Raw genomic sequence first — 13,837 nt, 5'->3', positions numbered from 1 at the left:
GCCAAGTGGAGCCAAGAGGGCTTTATGGGTCAAACACTATGACCTCTCTGTCCATCACTGAGGAATATGTATTGACAGAAGGACCTTGACAGAAGCAGCAGGAAGAAGCTAACTTTGGAAAGAAGGAATAGAGAAATATGTGTGCCACACACACACACACACACACACACACACACACACACACCTCTTATTTATTGATAAAGGCACCACTGCCCTCTACTGGCAGCTGCACCATCTCTTTCCAGTGTCAGAAACTGCCTGGAGCCTTCCTTGCTTCAGAAAATAATTTGAGTACATAGTGCAAATAATTTTTCGAACAACTTCAAATAAAATTTAGTCATAGGTTTTTAATAATTAATTAATTCACTCAACAAGCAGTAACTGAAATGGGTAGGATATATATATGTCGTTGCTCTCCGGGAAGTTATAGTACCATATTTTTAAAAGGTGAAGAGAAATGCTAATTTAATGAGAACAATTTATTTCACCTTCCCCAGTTTTAGTATCCACGTCACAAACCCCCTGAACCACAGTGTGTGGCTTCAGACCCACCTCTGCGTACCCTCGGTTGGGACTCAGCAACACAGCTCGAGAAAGAAACTTCTCACTGCCAAGGAGCGTCTAGACTGGAGTAAATATAATGGAGTCATGGGTCTGAGAGGTAAGTGAAAATTCACAGAAACCAGTGTGCGATTTCCCAGATGGAAACCATTCTAACCATTCTTACAGTCGAACATGGCCTTCAGGTGACGGAAGCCTGTTTCCTCTGCCTCTCAACTCAGGCACCATCGGCTTCTTTGGATTCTTGGGAACCATGATAAAGTGTCCCCTTCGCCGAGCCTCCTTTCCATGACTTTAAGCTCTTTGTTCGTACTGGGGTTCTTCCAGTCAACTTAAACAGGCATAATTCAATGTTCTGATCCTGCTTTTCCTTCTTGTGTTATTCTTTCATTAAATTAGGCAAACTAATACCCCCTCTTCCCCCCACAACAGTTTTTTTGGATAAGCGATGCAATTCATATGGTCCCCAAATCAAAACAATAAAAAAGCTTATGTTAAATTTCAGTTCACCATGTTACCAGTTTACCATTTTGCCCCTCTTTCTTCTCTCCTCTGTCCTTGGGGAACTTGTTATTCATTTCATGTGTATTCTTTCAGGAACGCTGCAAGCAAGTGCAAATACATGAAAACACACATGATTGTTGCCCTTGCCCTTTAGATGGAAGGGAAGCACATCTGTTCACATTTGGAGCCTTTTAAAAAAATACATGATAGTACTTATTAGGTGACTTTCCATATCGATATATTTTTAAAACTTTTTCATTATTTTACATAGCTGTTATTATTCCATTGTATGATAATCTTGTGGTTTATATAACTGGTCTCCTATTGAAGAAATGTAGGTTTGTTTAGAATAAGTACTCTTGTACTCATACTAGTAAAATACTTTTGCTTCCTTCTTCTGTCACACCTTAGCCACTATTGAATACTGTTTAAGTAGCGTCACCAACATAATGTCAATTATACCTCAATTAGAAAAAACAAGAAAATAATGTTACTGAACCATCAGAGGTTTACCTGCCTGATATATACCCCAGCGATTCCTGGAGGAATCTCTCCTGAGCCTGAGAGGCACAGTAAATACACGGTGGGTGTCCTAGAGTTGCCCAATGCAGGACTGAGCTTACTAGGGCCCCGGACAGAACGCTGCATCTTGAGACAAGATCTGATAAGACCCTGGCAGCTGACTGGTAAAGAGAGCTTTTACTCCAAAACTTCTTTGAGAAGAACAATGGGATTCTCTGAGGAGATGGATGAAGATGGCGACTATGGTGATGAGCTAAAAAGTCACTTGCAGGTCATTGAAACTGTATGGAGCTTGGATAGGCACACAAGGATTAAAGGAAACATCAGGAAGTGGGCTTAAAAGAAATGTGATAGACTCCCATGTCCTTTCCACCAAAGCTGCACCATAGCATTCCAACAGCATCCTGATCCCCTCTACACATGTCCTCACAGCTGGGTGATGCCTTCAGCATAGAGGATGGGAGCGGTTATATTGGTGGTTTGCAGCCCATGCAGCAATCAGGTGATAGACTGACTTTTTAAACAAGTTTCAATGACTCATGGACTCAGCATATCCCTATGCATTTTTTTGTAGGGAGTCCCCAGCTTGTCACCCAGACAAGAGCTAAACAAGATGACCAAAGAAGTGATGGCTTCCACGGTATTGGGCCACATGCATGGTCACAAAAGACAACGTTTCAATTCATCTATTGCTGCATAACAAACTACCCCCAAACTTTGTTGCTTAAAACAATAACAATTTATTATTTTTTATAATTCTGTGGGTCAGGAATTTAGGCAGGACACAGCAGGGCAGTTCAGTTGACCATGAGGCATCATCTGGGGTCATTCACTTGGCTGCATTCTACTGACCTCTGGGCTGGCCTAACAGTCCGAGAATATCCGAGTCAGATGCCTGGTGCCTCCAGCTCCTCCACGAGGCCTCGCCATGTGGCCACCTTGGTTATAGCTGGGAGCCTAGGCTGGCGGCACTTCTTATCTCCCTGCTGGCTTCCAGAGAGAGGAGACACAGAAGCTACCATTTCTCTGAAGACCTGGCCTTAGAAGTTCCAGAGGTTCCTTTTGCCAAATTCTATGGGTCAAAGTACGTCCAAGGACAGCCCAAATCAAGGGGCAGGAAAAGAGACTCTGTCTCCCCTCCTGATGGCAGGAACTTATGCAAGTACAGGGAGGGGAAGAATGGTTGGGGGCCAACTTTAGAGACTCACTACCACAAACAGTGGACTGAGAATTGTGGGTAAAAGATGCCCACAGAATTTGGGGACATTTTGAATAATACCCATGGGCTGTCCCTATAATTTTTGGTATTATTAATTAATTGACTAATTAAATAATATTTTTGCATAGTGAGAAGGAAATGGTTCAACAAATGTTTTCTCTCCACTGGAAAATCACTCATCTCAATGTCATGCAAAGGCTGAGCCCTGGGTACGCTTGCTGCAGACACAGCAGGAGAGGGAGGAAGCCTCCTTGGAGAAAGGAGAGACTGGCTTTGGAGAGATGGGTAGGGCTTGAGCATTAGGGATAGTATGTTCTTCTAGGGACATCTCCATTTGATTCTTTCTCTGTCAAATTCAGAGGTTGCAGCTTAAATGTTTCCATTTTCCATCACCCATGGCAGACGTCTCTCCCAGTGTCAATACTCTTCCCTTAGGACCCAGATTTGGGCTTGGAATTCTTGTTAACACAGAACCTGGGTAGACAGTGCAGATGGATCTGAATGGGCACACATAAACTAGTACAGGCTATTCATGTTAGAAGACATGAAGGAGGCCTCCTCGTCCCCTACTAAGAGATAAAGTCCAGCTGTACCTAGAACTGGGCAAAGTCAGGTCATGAACAGGCACTCAGAGCAAGAGAGAATAGAGGAGGGTGGGAGGGAGAAAGGTGAGCTTGTGACAAGTGCTTTCCTGGGTGTCACAGGGAGAACAGCCCTCTTGTGGTTTGTTGCGAACTGTGCTCAGACATCCTTGGAAGCAGAGTTGTGGGTCCAACAGGCAGAAGAGGAAGGAACACGGCTCAGGGAGCTTGAGACCTGGTTCTATTTCAGGCTTTCCCTTAACTAGTAAGAGAACAGGTCACTTAACAGGGGAAGCGGGTGAGGTGATTGGACACCCAAAGTGATACTGGGCCCAGGGTTCTCAGTTTCATTATCTGTAAAGTAATGTCATGGCGCTTGTTTTTATGATCTTATCCAGCTCTGAAGTGTTATGGTCATAGAACTAGATGACCTTTGGAGGTTTTCCCTGTGTCAAGAGATTGGTAACTTTTCAAGGCAGGTGAAGGGAATGTGATCCTAATATCCTTGCTTCAGACACGGTGAAACAGGCCAAGAGGCAAGAACACTTGACCAATTGTACCTGGGCAGCAGCTAAGGAAGCAGTATTTTAGAATCAAAGACTTCTCCAGGTGGACATGAAGGTGTAGGGATTTTTTTACAATTTGCCTTTTATGGTAAGAGTCCAAGGGAGGTCCACACTGTGGCCATTGGCGTGTATCACCAACACCAGCCAGAGGTTGGGTTCTTGACAAAGGGAGCCCCTTTCATTGGGTGGCGTTTGGGAACACCCATTACAATCCATTTCCATCCCCTCAGCTTCTTCGTCTTTCCCCCTTTTTTGAGCCTTGCACCTGGTGTCCTTGCCTTTGCCAGAGAGGCTTAAACCTTGTCGGCTTCTCGACAATGACAAATCCCACCCGCTCACTCGTTCCCCCACCCCAGTTGCCTGATTAGGCTTCAGGAAGGAGCTTCAAAATCCTCAAAGTTTTTCATCAGAACTTCCAAATCCCTAAAATAAGGGGGAAATACAAGTTGAATTGGGCTCTTGAACAAATCCAGATGGGGTGGGATCCTGCTGAATGAGCCAGACTGCAAGAGGGAGAGAGAAAAAGAGAAAGACCAGAAAAAAAGAAAAAGAAAAGGCGAGGAAAGAGATCCAGGGAGAGCTGTGCACACCTGGAGACTTGAAAGGTGAGGCTTCTCACTCTTGGGTGGCGGCCGCTGCTGAGGCCCCGGGTAGCAGGGCCATGATTAGGGGCAGAGGCAGCCTCTGCTTTCCCTGAGAATGCAGGGAGATGCGGGGCCCAGCGGCAGGGGCAGCCTCTGAGGGTTGTGGCATTGATGCTGTCTCCAAGGCCTGCTGGGGCAGGGACAGGCCTCCCCACACAGACTCCTCAGCTCGCCTCGGCAGCATGCAGCCCTGCTCCGAATTTCACACCATGTCTAATCCAATCACCGGCAGATTGCAAGCTCTCTGCCTACCTCCCAGATTGAGAATTCTTGGCTGGCTCAAGCGATAGGCCCCTTCCCAGCCCAGCCGGCTGTCCTCCTGCTCATCCATGTAAACCGTTCTGCAGCTCTCCCGCTGCCCCCACCTCCCCTTCTGGGCCCACAGAGTTAATCCTGTTTGCCTGGTCTGTCAATTTAAACAGCTTCAAATGTGCCTCACGAGGTCTGGGTGGCAGAACCCTGATGCTTAAAAACAGAGGCCTTGCATCAAAGGGGGCTGAGGTAAGAGGGGCCAAAAGGGTGTCATTCAGAGACACAAAATCAACCCCTTGTTACAAAACAAAGAAGCCATCCAAATGAGTCACACAGAGAAAATACATGGCCACCCAACAAAATGAAGTTCGCTGTATGTACTAAGTGCAAAAAGGGGTCCAAAGTGGGGTGATGTTGGGGATGAAGCCGGCAGGGCCATAGGTACGTGGATAGGAAGGGCTCCTCCTGTGTGAGCAAAGCAGATGGACCAACCACCTTCAGGAATACTGCCCGCCTCCTTCAAAGTCAAAGCGCGGGGTTGGATCGCCAGGATGATCCTGGAGCTGAGAGTGTGAGGTGTAGGAACAGATTTAGACACTTTGACATATAACACTTTGCTCTGGGTTGACATTCTTACTCCAAAGCTCACAGTGAATAATGGAGAATAAACTCCAGAACAGTGTTTTTCAAATTTTAATGTATAGTAGTCCCCCCATTAGCCCCAGGGGATATGTTCCAAGACCCCCAGGTAGTAACTGCAGGTAGTAACGAACCCTAAATATACACTGTTTTTTCCTATATATACATACATACATATGATAAAGTTTAATTCACAACTTAGGCACAGTAAGAGATAGACAACAATAACTAATAATAAAATAGAACAATTATAAAAATATGCTGTTATAAAAGTTATGTGAATGTATATTCTCTCTTTCAGCATATCTTATTCTGTACTAACCCTTCTTGTGATGATATGAGATGACATGATGCCTAAGTGATGAGCTGAAGTGAGGTGAGTGATGGAGGTTTTGATGTAGCGTTAGGCTTCTAAAAGGTTTGCTTAAACACAATTACAATATATTCTGATAACCGAGTTGGTTACTAAGTGACTAACATGTGGGAAGCATATATAGTACGAAGATGTGGGACAAAGGGATGATTCATGTCTTGGGCTGGACAGAGCAGGATGGCGTGAGATTTCATTCCACTACTCAGAGCAGCATGAAATGTAAAACTTACAAATTGTTTATTTCTGCAGTTTTCCACTTAATAGTTTCAGACTGAGCTTGACTGTGGGTAACTGAAACCACAGAAACAAAACCATAGAGAAGGAAGACAACTGTACAAATGAGTCACTTGGAGATCTTGATAAAAATACAGAAGCTGATTCAGTAGGTCTAGAGTGGGCCCGAGATTCTGCATTTTTACTGAGTTCCCAGGTAAAGCTCATGATGCTGGTCCATGGACCACACCTTGGATAGCAAGCATTTAAACAGAGCCAATGCCCTCAGTCTTGGACTCAGTTGTCTTGGCTTCAACTTCTATTCCTCCCCGTGGTCCTCCAGCTGCCTAAAGTCTTTTCTATTCCCTTCTCCAAAATGAATAAGACAAGATAAATTGGTCTTGCGATAGAGCATATGATATCTAATCCAGATCTCAAAAAGGTGTTCCCTTCCTCTCTCACGTTCATGGAATTGCCCTTTTGGAATGCCAGTGAATGGGCAGGGGCTGCTTCAGGGCAGGGCAGATAGCCAAGGCTCTGTCTGTAGAGGTGTACATAGCTGGAGGCAGGTGAATGCGTGAAATGAACCTTAAGGAGGCTTCCCAACCCAAGATTCTCTTATCATAAGTCATGAGAGGGGAAGAGCATCTATTCTCCCTCCATCCAGGCAGAGCAGTGACCCAGAATGCCAGCTAGAACCCAGTATTTGTGAAGGACTTGGGCCACAAGCAAAGCAGTGGAGGACCTTGCAAAACACAGGACAGAAAAAGGCTATTTGCTCTTAGTTTTCTAAGTTTTGTTTCAACTTCTAGAGAGAAGAGCAATCTTACGTCCCATGATTGCTAAAAAACAGAGACTTCTAAAGTTAGTGGCACCAAGCTTGCCTTTTATCATACTCCTTCCACTCACACCTTTCCCAAGCTCCACCCTGTCACCCAACATCATCATCTCAAAAAAAAAAGGACAAGGCCAGTGCAGTCCTTTTAAAATCTGATTTTCCTTTTGATTACTCTCACCTGTCCAGTTGTTGCCCCCAATACATAGTTTCAGAGGTATTAATCCTTATCTCAGGAATACATCTCTCCAGTCCAATCTGCTCAGACAGTGAAAGGCAGAGTTTGGATATGAACGGCAGAGACCATGAGTACAACATGCAATGCCAGGAAGACAAAGCAGGACAGATTCTAGGAAAGGCCAAGTGGTGGATGCTCCAGGAAGACAGGAAAGGGAGCTTCAGCAGGACAGCGTGCTGGGGGGGTGACCTCAACCACAGCCTGGCTCAAGGCAGCAGCCACACTGAGGGCTCAATAATGGTGGCCAAATGGAGGTGGATGAGTGTGGGGGAGGCTTAGAAAAAGTCAGAGAGGCTGGTGTGAGTGTAAATTTTTATCAAAGATAGAGTCCAAACCAAAACCACATAAAAAAGGAATCAAATGATAAATGGAACCCCATGCATTCAGTTAAGATATTTACCTCTTCCCCTGGAACGGCACCTCAAGCATACAAAGTTCTCCCCTGGAGGCAAGCAAAGTGCCCAGGTGCAAGATTAAAGGAGACACTTGCTTGGGAGTCATGCAGGTATGCCTCTTGCCCACCCTAGGGGCACACCTGCATGATGATGACATCTCCCCACCCTCTTGGGTCCTGAGCTGGCTTCCAGAAAGAAGAGAGACAGATGTTGACCCAGAGGGAGTGTGTCTGTTCTGAGTCGGGTGATAAATATGTTCCCTGCTACTCCATTTTGGCCAGAAGTGGAAGTCACACATTATTTCCCTAGTCTTTGATGTCTTCATCTGTAAAATAAGATTGTTGGATTAGAAGTGGTTTATAAATTTCGATTATTCTACACTTTCCCCTCCAAACTGTTAGCCATTCAATAATTAGTTCTTTGAATGTCATCAATCAGTAGAAGACTCAGAGTATGCTCTACCCTACATCTATACTTTTCTGCTAATCAAAAGGAGATTCCTCAGTAATTACTGCCTCCCTTCCCCCAAGTCTCTGTCTAGATCATGTCTGAATAAGAGGTGTGATCTGCCTGTAATCTGACAGCTGGTGAGTCAAGAGTAGCCCTCCTTGCCCCTTTCTTCTTCCCTCTCTTCCTCCTCCCCTCCCTGCCATACTCCCTTCCAGCACACATTGAGTGCCTACTCTGTGCCTACTCTGTGCCTGACACTGTGCTAGACTTGGTGATGACATCTCCCTGTCCTGGGGAAACAGCTGCATGAAATATAATTTACAACATCCCAGGAGTGACCTGAAGACCATACCTATGTGAGCGTTGGCCCACCTATCACCCACAAGCAATGAATAGAAATTCTATCTCCTTTGATCACCTTACTTAGTCTTAACCTTCCTGAGATAATTCAACTACCAAGGCAAAAGGAAAAGGGTTAACAAAAAAAAATTGCAGGGAAAGTCTAATAGTAATTTGCTAACTCTCCTTAAAAAGAATTTTGCTTTTTCATTCTCTAGAAAACTTTGATGTGAAACTTCCTATTTAGAATACATTGCCTTTATTTTTCTTCTCTAGGAAAGGTTTTTAGGTTTAGATTACTAGAACCTTTTCTTGCTAATTTTAAAATGCCTAATCCTTTGCTGACTTGGAGGCATGATGGGACTCTTACCAAGGTGTTTCCCACCTTCTCTATCTCTGCCCCAGAGTGGTGTCTGAGTCCATTGTTCATATCTTTCTGATTAGGTAGGGAAAAGGCATGCATTCTCTTGGCTAATTTCTAGCCACTCTCTTGGACATTTGTGTGTGTGAGTGTGTGTGCACATACTTTTCCCATTCTTTACGGCACCCCACCCACCTTGTGTGCAATTTTGGTGGGATTATTCCTTGTCTGCCCCTAATTAAGTGATAGTTACATGAACTAAAATAAGCCAATCAGAGTCTCTCTCTCAATTCTGATGACCTTCAGCAGAGTACTAGAAGGATTTAAAACAACAACAGCAACAACAAAGATTGGAGTAGAGTAATTCCCAGGGCAGTGGCCACAACTGGTGTCCAGAAGGTCTTTTGATGCCAGTTCAGGTCCCTCTTGTGTATCTATGCCTGTTTTGTACTTCCTATCCATTTGTGACCTCTCTTTTATCCCATCAGTAGATTAAGGGAGCCAAAATTGGTTTCCGTGGCCAGCTACCAAGAAACCCGAGGTGAAACAGTCACCTCCAGTGTGTGGTACTCACATGATGGGAATCTCTCCTCCTCCAACTCAGTGAAAGTCTGCTGTGTGTGCTGTAACAACTTCCCGAGCCCACCTTCAGGATGAAACACTCGTTCTCCCATCTGCTGGAAGTATAGATGGCGTGTCCATCTCTAGGAATTGTCTTCTGCTGAAGAGAGCCACTTACTCAAGGTCACATACTGCGGAGGAGGAAGCCTACATGTGATGACAGGTGGATGGAGGGATATACAGGCCTGGTGCTCTTTCCTCAGGGCAGGATAACTCTTCAAAACCACCTCATCCCATAACTCCCCATAAGATCATCTGAGGCTGCTGGAACTGTCCTACTTCTTTTACTTCCCCATAAATACTTTCCCCACAATCACTCCCCAATAAACTGTCTGTAATCCTGTATCCCAGGGTGTCTCCTGAAGAGCTGACCTAAGACCCCACCAAGGGCACTGATCCACAAGAAGGAGTGGTCTCTGCTGGCACTGACTCTTTTTCATATGACTTGTGGTTTTAGCAAGCCTCAGATAAACTCAAAGAGATGGCTTCTGAGGTATTAGCATCATTCATTTAGTCAACAAATTTACTGAGCAACTCCTATGTACCAAACCTTGTTCTGAGTACTTGGGTAATAGCAAGGAACACAAAGCTAAAAAATAAAAAAAATCCTTGCCCTTGTGGAGTGTACAGAATAGCATGGGGTTTAGAGGTGTTTTCAAGGGCAGGAGTACAGTACTTCTTCAAAGAGGATGGTCCTGTACTAAGCTGTCCAGCTTCACATTTCTGGAGGTAACCCTTCCCCTCAGGGATGCAGGTGCTACTTTCCAGTTTCATTGCTTTTATGAAATAGTAATTCACCTTTTAAAGTCTGATTTATCTTCGGATTACTCTTACCCTGTCCAGTTGTTGCTCCCAATACACGATTTGAGGGGTAGTAATCCTCATCTCAGAAATACATCTCTCTCTGAGGATATTTTTCTTTCCTTTGTTTCAAAACAGAGGTGTGAGCCCTGTTTGGCATGGTGCAGTGGTTAGAGCATTGACCCACACACTGAAGGATTGCAGGTTTGATCCCCAGCCTGGTCGGGAAGCAACCAATCCAGGTGTCTCTCTCACAGTGATGCTACTCTTTCTCTCTCTTCCTCCTTCATTCTCTCCCTTTCATTTTCTCTAAAAATCAATGGAAAAATATCCTCGGGTGAGGATTAACAACAGAGGTGTGCTAGGCTCCCCACATCTGAGAAGCACAGCTCCAACAGAACTGTAGTGAGAGCTCTGCACAGGCACTTCTTCAGGAGTGTCTTTTGAAAGCAACGTGATTGCAGCTGGCCCTCAGGGCTAGTCATGTCCTAGTGCATAACAAATAGCCTGACCTTCATAAAGGCAAATGAGAGCAGCAGATTTGTTGGACTGAAGTTAAGGGAGGGAGGGTGGGCAAACAGGAAGAGATGAGAACAGGAAAAGAAATGGGCATGCCAAATTGTGACTTAAAACAAATCATAAATGCCATCAGTTATATAACTAAAGGGATCCATTTATGGGTTCTCCCAGACTCATTCCTGGCCACCATACAATCAATTAATACAGAAAGCAATTCTCCCATTAGGGACTATGTCATGTTCAGCTTGGCCCATAACAGACATTAAATAGAAACAAATCCTCTTGGTTTCTTATGGGTTTCTTTCATGGAAGGAGAAAATGAAGTTGTATAATATCTGTGAATTGCCCTTGTCATTTTACCCATTCCTTCCTCCTGCACCTGCCTCTGCTATAGACCCTCAAAAGTTGACCAAATATAGTAGCAGAGATGACAAAAGTCATGCTGCCAGTTTGCAACTTAAAGGTCATGGTATCTAATAATTTAGAGGAAACCTAAAGTTCAACCAGTCGCTCCACTGTTAGATGAGAAAACTGAGGTCAGAGAGGTCCGTGGCTTGTTGAAGGTCACACAAGTGAGCTGATGAGAGAGCTGGTGTTCATGACTCCTCAACCAGCAGTCATCACCCTCTTTGTCATGCTGTGATATTCACCATCCTTCAAAAGGTTGGGGGTTACAAAGCAAGCCTTGTAGAAATGAATGAATTCTTCCTGGCATCTCTGTGAGCATGGGGATTTGCCACCTCCAAGAACACTGATGCATGCTCAGAGCTTGAGAGGACTCAAATTTTTTCTACAGGTGAAGGTAACTTTAAAAAGTAGGATTGGCTCTTCAGTGAATTTTCTATAAAAATGTTATTCTTTATTAAATTCATAACACTCATTTAAATTACTCTAATTTCTACTTGTACAACTTAGATCAACGTTCATCTATATATATAAAAGCCTAAGCAACCATCCGACCAGTAGCAGTGACGAGAAATGACCACCAGGGGCAGACGCTCAACACAGGAGCTGCAGTGACTTGGCAGTTGCGGTTCTCTGGTGACTCACCCGGAACCAGAGAGAAGGGAGTTTGGTTCCAGGGTGTGTCACCCGAGAACCACCCTCTAGCAATCTAGGACCCCTCAGGGATGTTGGAGAGCTGGTTTCGGCCTGATCCCTGCAGGCCAGGCCGAGGGACCCCCACTGGTGCACAAATTCATGCACTGGGCTTCTGGTAATAACATAATGTGCAGGAAAACATTAAGTATCTTGGTATTTAATTCTCATTCATCGAACAGCTCTGAATAAAATTTTTACTGACTGGTGGGATCCAGATTTATTTTTAACAGCTGCTAACTAGCTTTTCTATTTTGTTGTGGTTGTTTTCAGGGTTAATGAGTCCTTAACACTTTTAACCCTCTGCTCTATATTTTGCTGCCATAAGAATAATCTTTTAATGTTCAACAGAGCAATACACCCTGCTTACCTCGCTGGGCTTAGCTGTCACCTGGCCCCATCTGCGTCTACATTCTAGAAAATGAAGTTACGTCATGTCTTTGTGATGGTTTTTCTCTAAAGGCATTTCAGCTTTATTTTACAACCAGTTAAGTTCCCTTTAACTTATTGCCAAAGATTGTTTTAAAACAAGCAAGCCGATTTCATTAGAAGAGCATCGTAAACATTAGGCAGCATCGCTTGTCATTAATCACTAAACAATAGTGTGCAAGTATGTAAGCTTTAAAGAATATAAGAGTTGTGACATTTTTCACTGATAACCATGTCTAACTCATAAGAATGGGCACTCTTTTATCTTTTCATTAATATTTAGGAAAAAACCTAGTAGGCAAATATTTTCATAATCCCAATTTATAGATCATGAAACCAAGGTACAGGACAGTTAAGCAACTTGTCCAGGGTCACACTTTGTTAGTGGTGGGACTCAGATTTGAACCAGGCGGTCTAACTCTGAGTGTCACCTCCACTACCTGCTGCTTCACCCCACACTTCTCTAATCTCACTTTGGAACCTTCTTAAGGGAGCCTGAGACCTCCCCGTGTCCAAGAATATTAAAAACCCCACATAAACAGAAGAGTGGCAATTAAACCAAGTTATTAAGTAATTTTGTAATAAATAATAGAATACACACTAATACTTAGATAGCATGAAATTTTTCTTGACTTTGGAAATGATCTTATATTATTACCCTTTGTGCAAAAGCTGCTGGGACTATAACTTTCCCCCAAGGCTCAGCAAAGTTTTTTGTCAAGGGCCAGAAAGTTAATCTTTTAGGCTTTGTCAGCCATGTGGTCTCTGTTGCAACTACTCAACTCTGCCACTTCAGGGCAAAAGCAGCCATGGACTAAGTGAATGGGCAGGCCTGTGTTCCCACTACACTTTATCTATGGGCACTGAAATTTAAATTTCAGAAAATTTTCGCATTCCACAACATATAATTCCTCTTTTGATATTTAAAAAGCCAAATAAAAAGGTGAAAAATTATTGTTAGCTTACGGGCTTACAAAACCAGGCAGTGGGCCACTGGTTGGCCCTGCCAACCCCTGCTCTAGTTAGCTGATTCTTCCACCTCAGCACGAGGCCAGAGGCCATATCAGAGTCAGCTTGGCACCTTACAGGTGCTCAGTAGAAGTTGCTGGATTGAAGTAAATTGAACTTGGAAAGGAGGAGTAGAAGGGAGCATATTCAGAACCGCCATCCTGTCTCAAGCTCAGACAGGATCTAAACTCAAACGCGTGGGGGACATTCTTGCTCTCCTCACACCTCCCCTTGGATTGCACTGGTACCTGGCTTGCCCAGGTCTCCCCAGGAGCTTTATCTCTCCAACGATCTCTATCTGGCAGGATTCAGACGGCAGTGTGCAGATAGAGATCTCCAAGGAGAGAAGAAGAAGCTAACAGCCTCCTCTGCAGGGCTCCCTGCCAAGCTAGCCCCTTGGCACTGGGAGCGAGGGGGACCTTCCAGGGGATTTAGTGGTTCCTCATTTGGCTGCATAGCAAAGCAGAATGCTCTTTCTGATTTCTGCTGCTGATAGCATGGCACCCAGATCAAAGGAAGAAGTGCTCCAAATAGTACCGAAACCTTCTGCCCCCAGAGGCTCAACAACTATTTGTAAAATGTGAATCGAGGTTTGTAGCTTAGCGAAGAGGAGAGGCCACCTCACTGAGGTTCTCTGAAAATGTGTGAATTACAGACCCCTGTGATCCT

General features: G+C 44.4%; 1 long non-coding RNA gene across 1 annotated transcript; it reads left to right on the top strand.

Moving 5' to 3' along the window:
• The first annotated feature begins 520 nt into the window (after window positions 1–520).
• On the top strand, window positions 521–9,492 carry LOC139005275 (uncharacterized). Its single transcript, XR_011470655.1, has 3 exons — window positions 521–661; window positions 5,790–5,864; window positions 9,184–9,492. It is a non-coding gene; the product is annotated as an uncharacterized lncRNA (long non-coding RNA).
• Window positions 9,493–13,837: the final 4,345 nt, after the last annotated feature.

This window comes from Myotis yumanensis, unplaced genomic scaffold, assembly GCF_028538775.1.
Source record: "Myotis yumanensis isolate MYYU_CA2020_CCGP unplaced genomic scaffold, mMyoYum1.0.hap1 SCAF_3, whole genome shotgun sequence".
NCBI classification, from domain to species: domain Eukaryota; kingdom Metazoa; phylum Chordata; class Mammalia; order Chiroptera; family Vespertilionidae; genus Myotis; species Myotis yumanensis.
The sequence above is the reverse complement of the archived record's forward strand: the minus strand, read 5'-3'. Positions and strand labels throughout refer to the sequence as shown.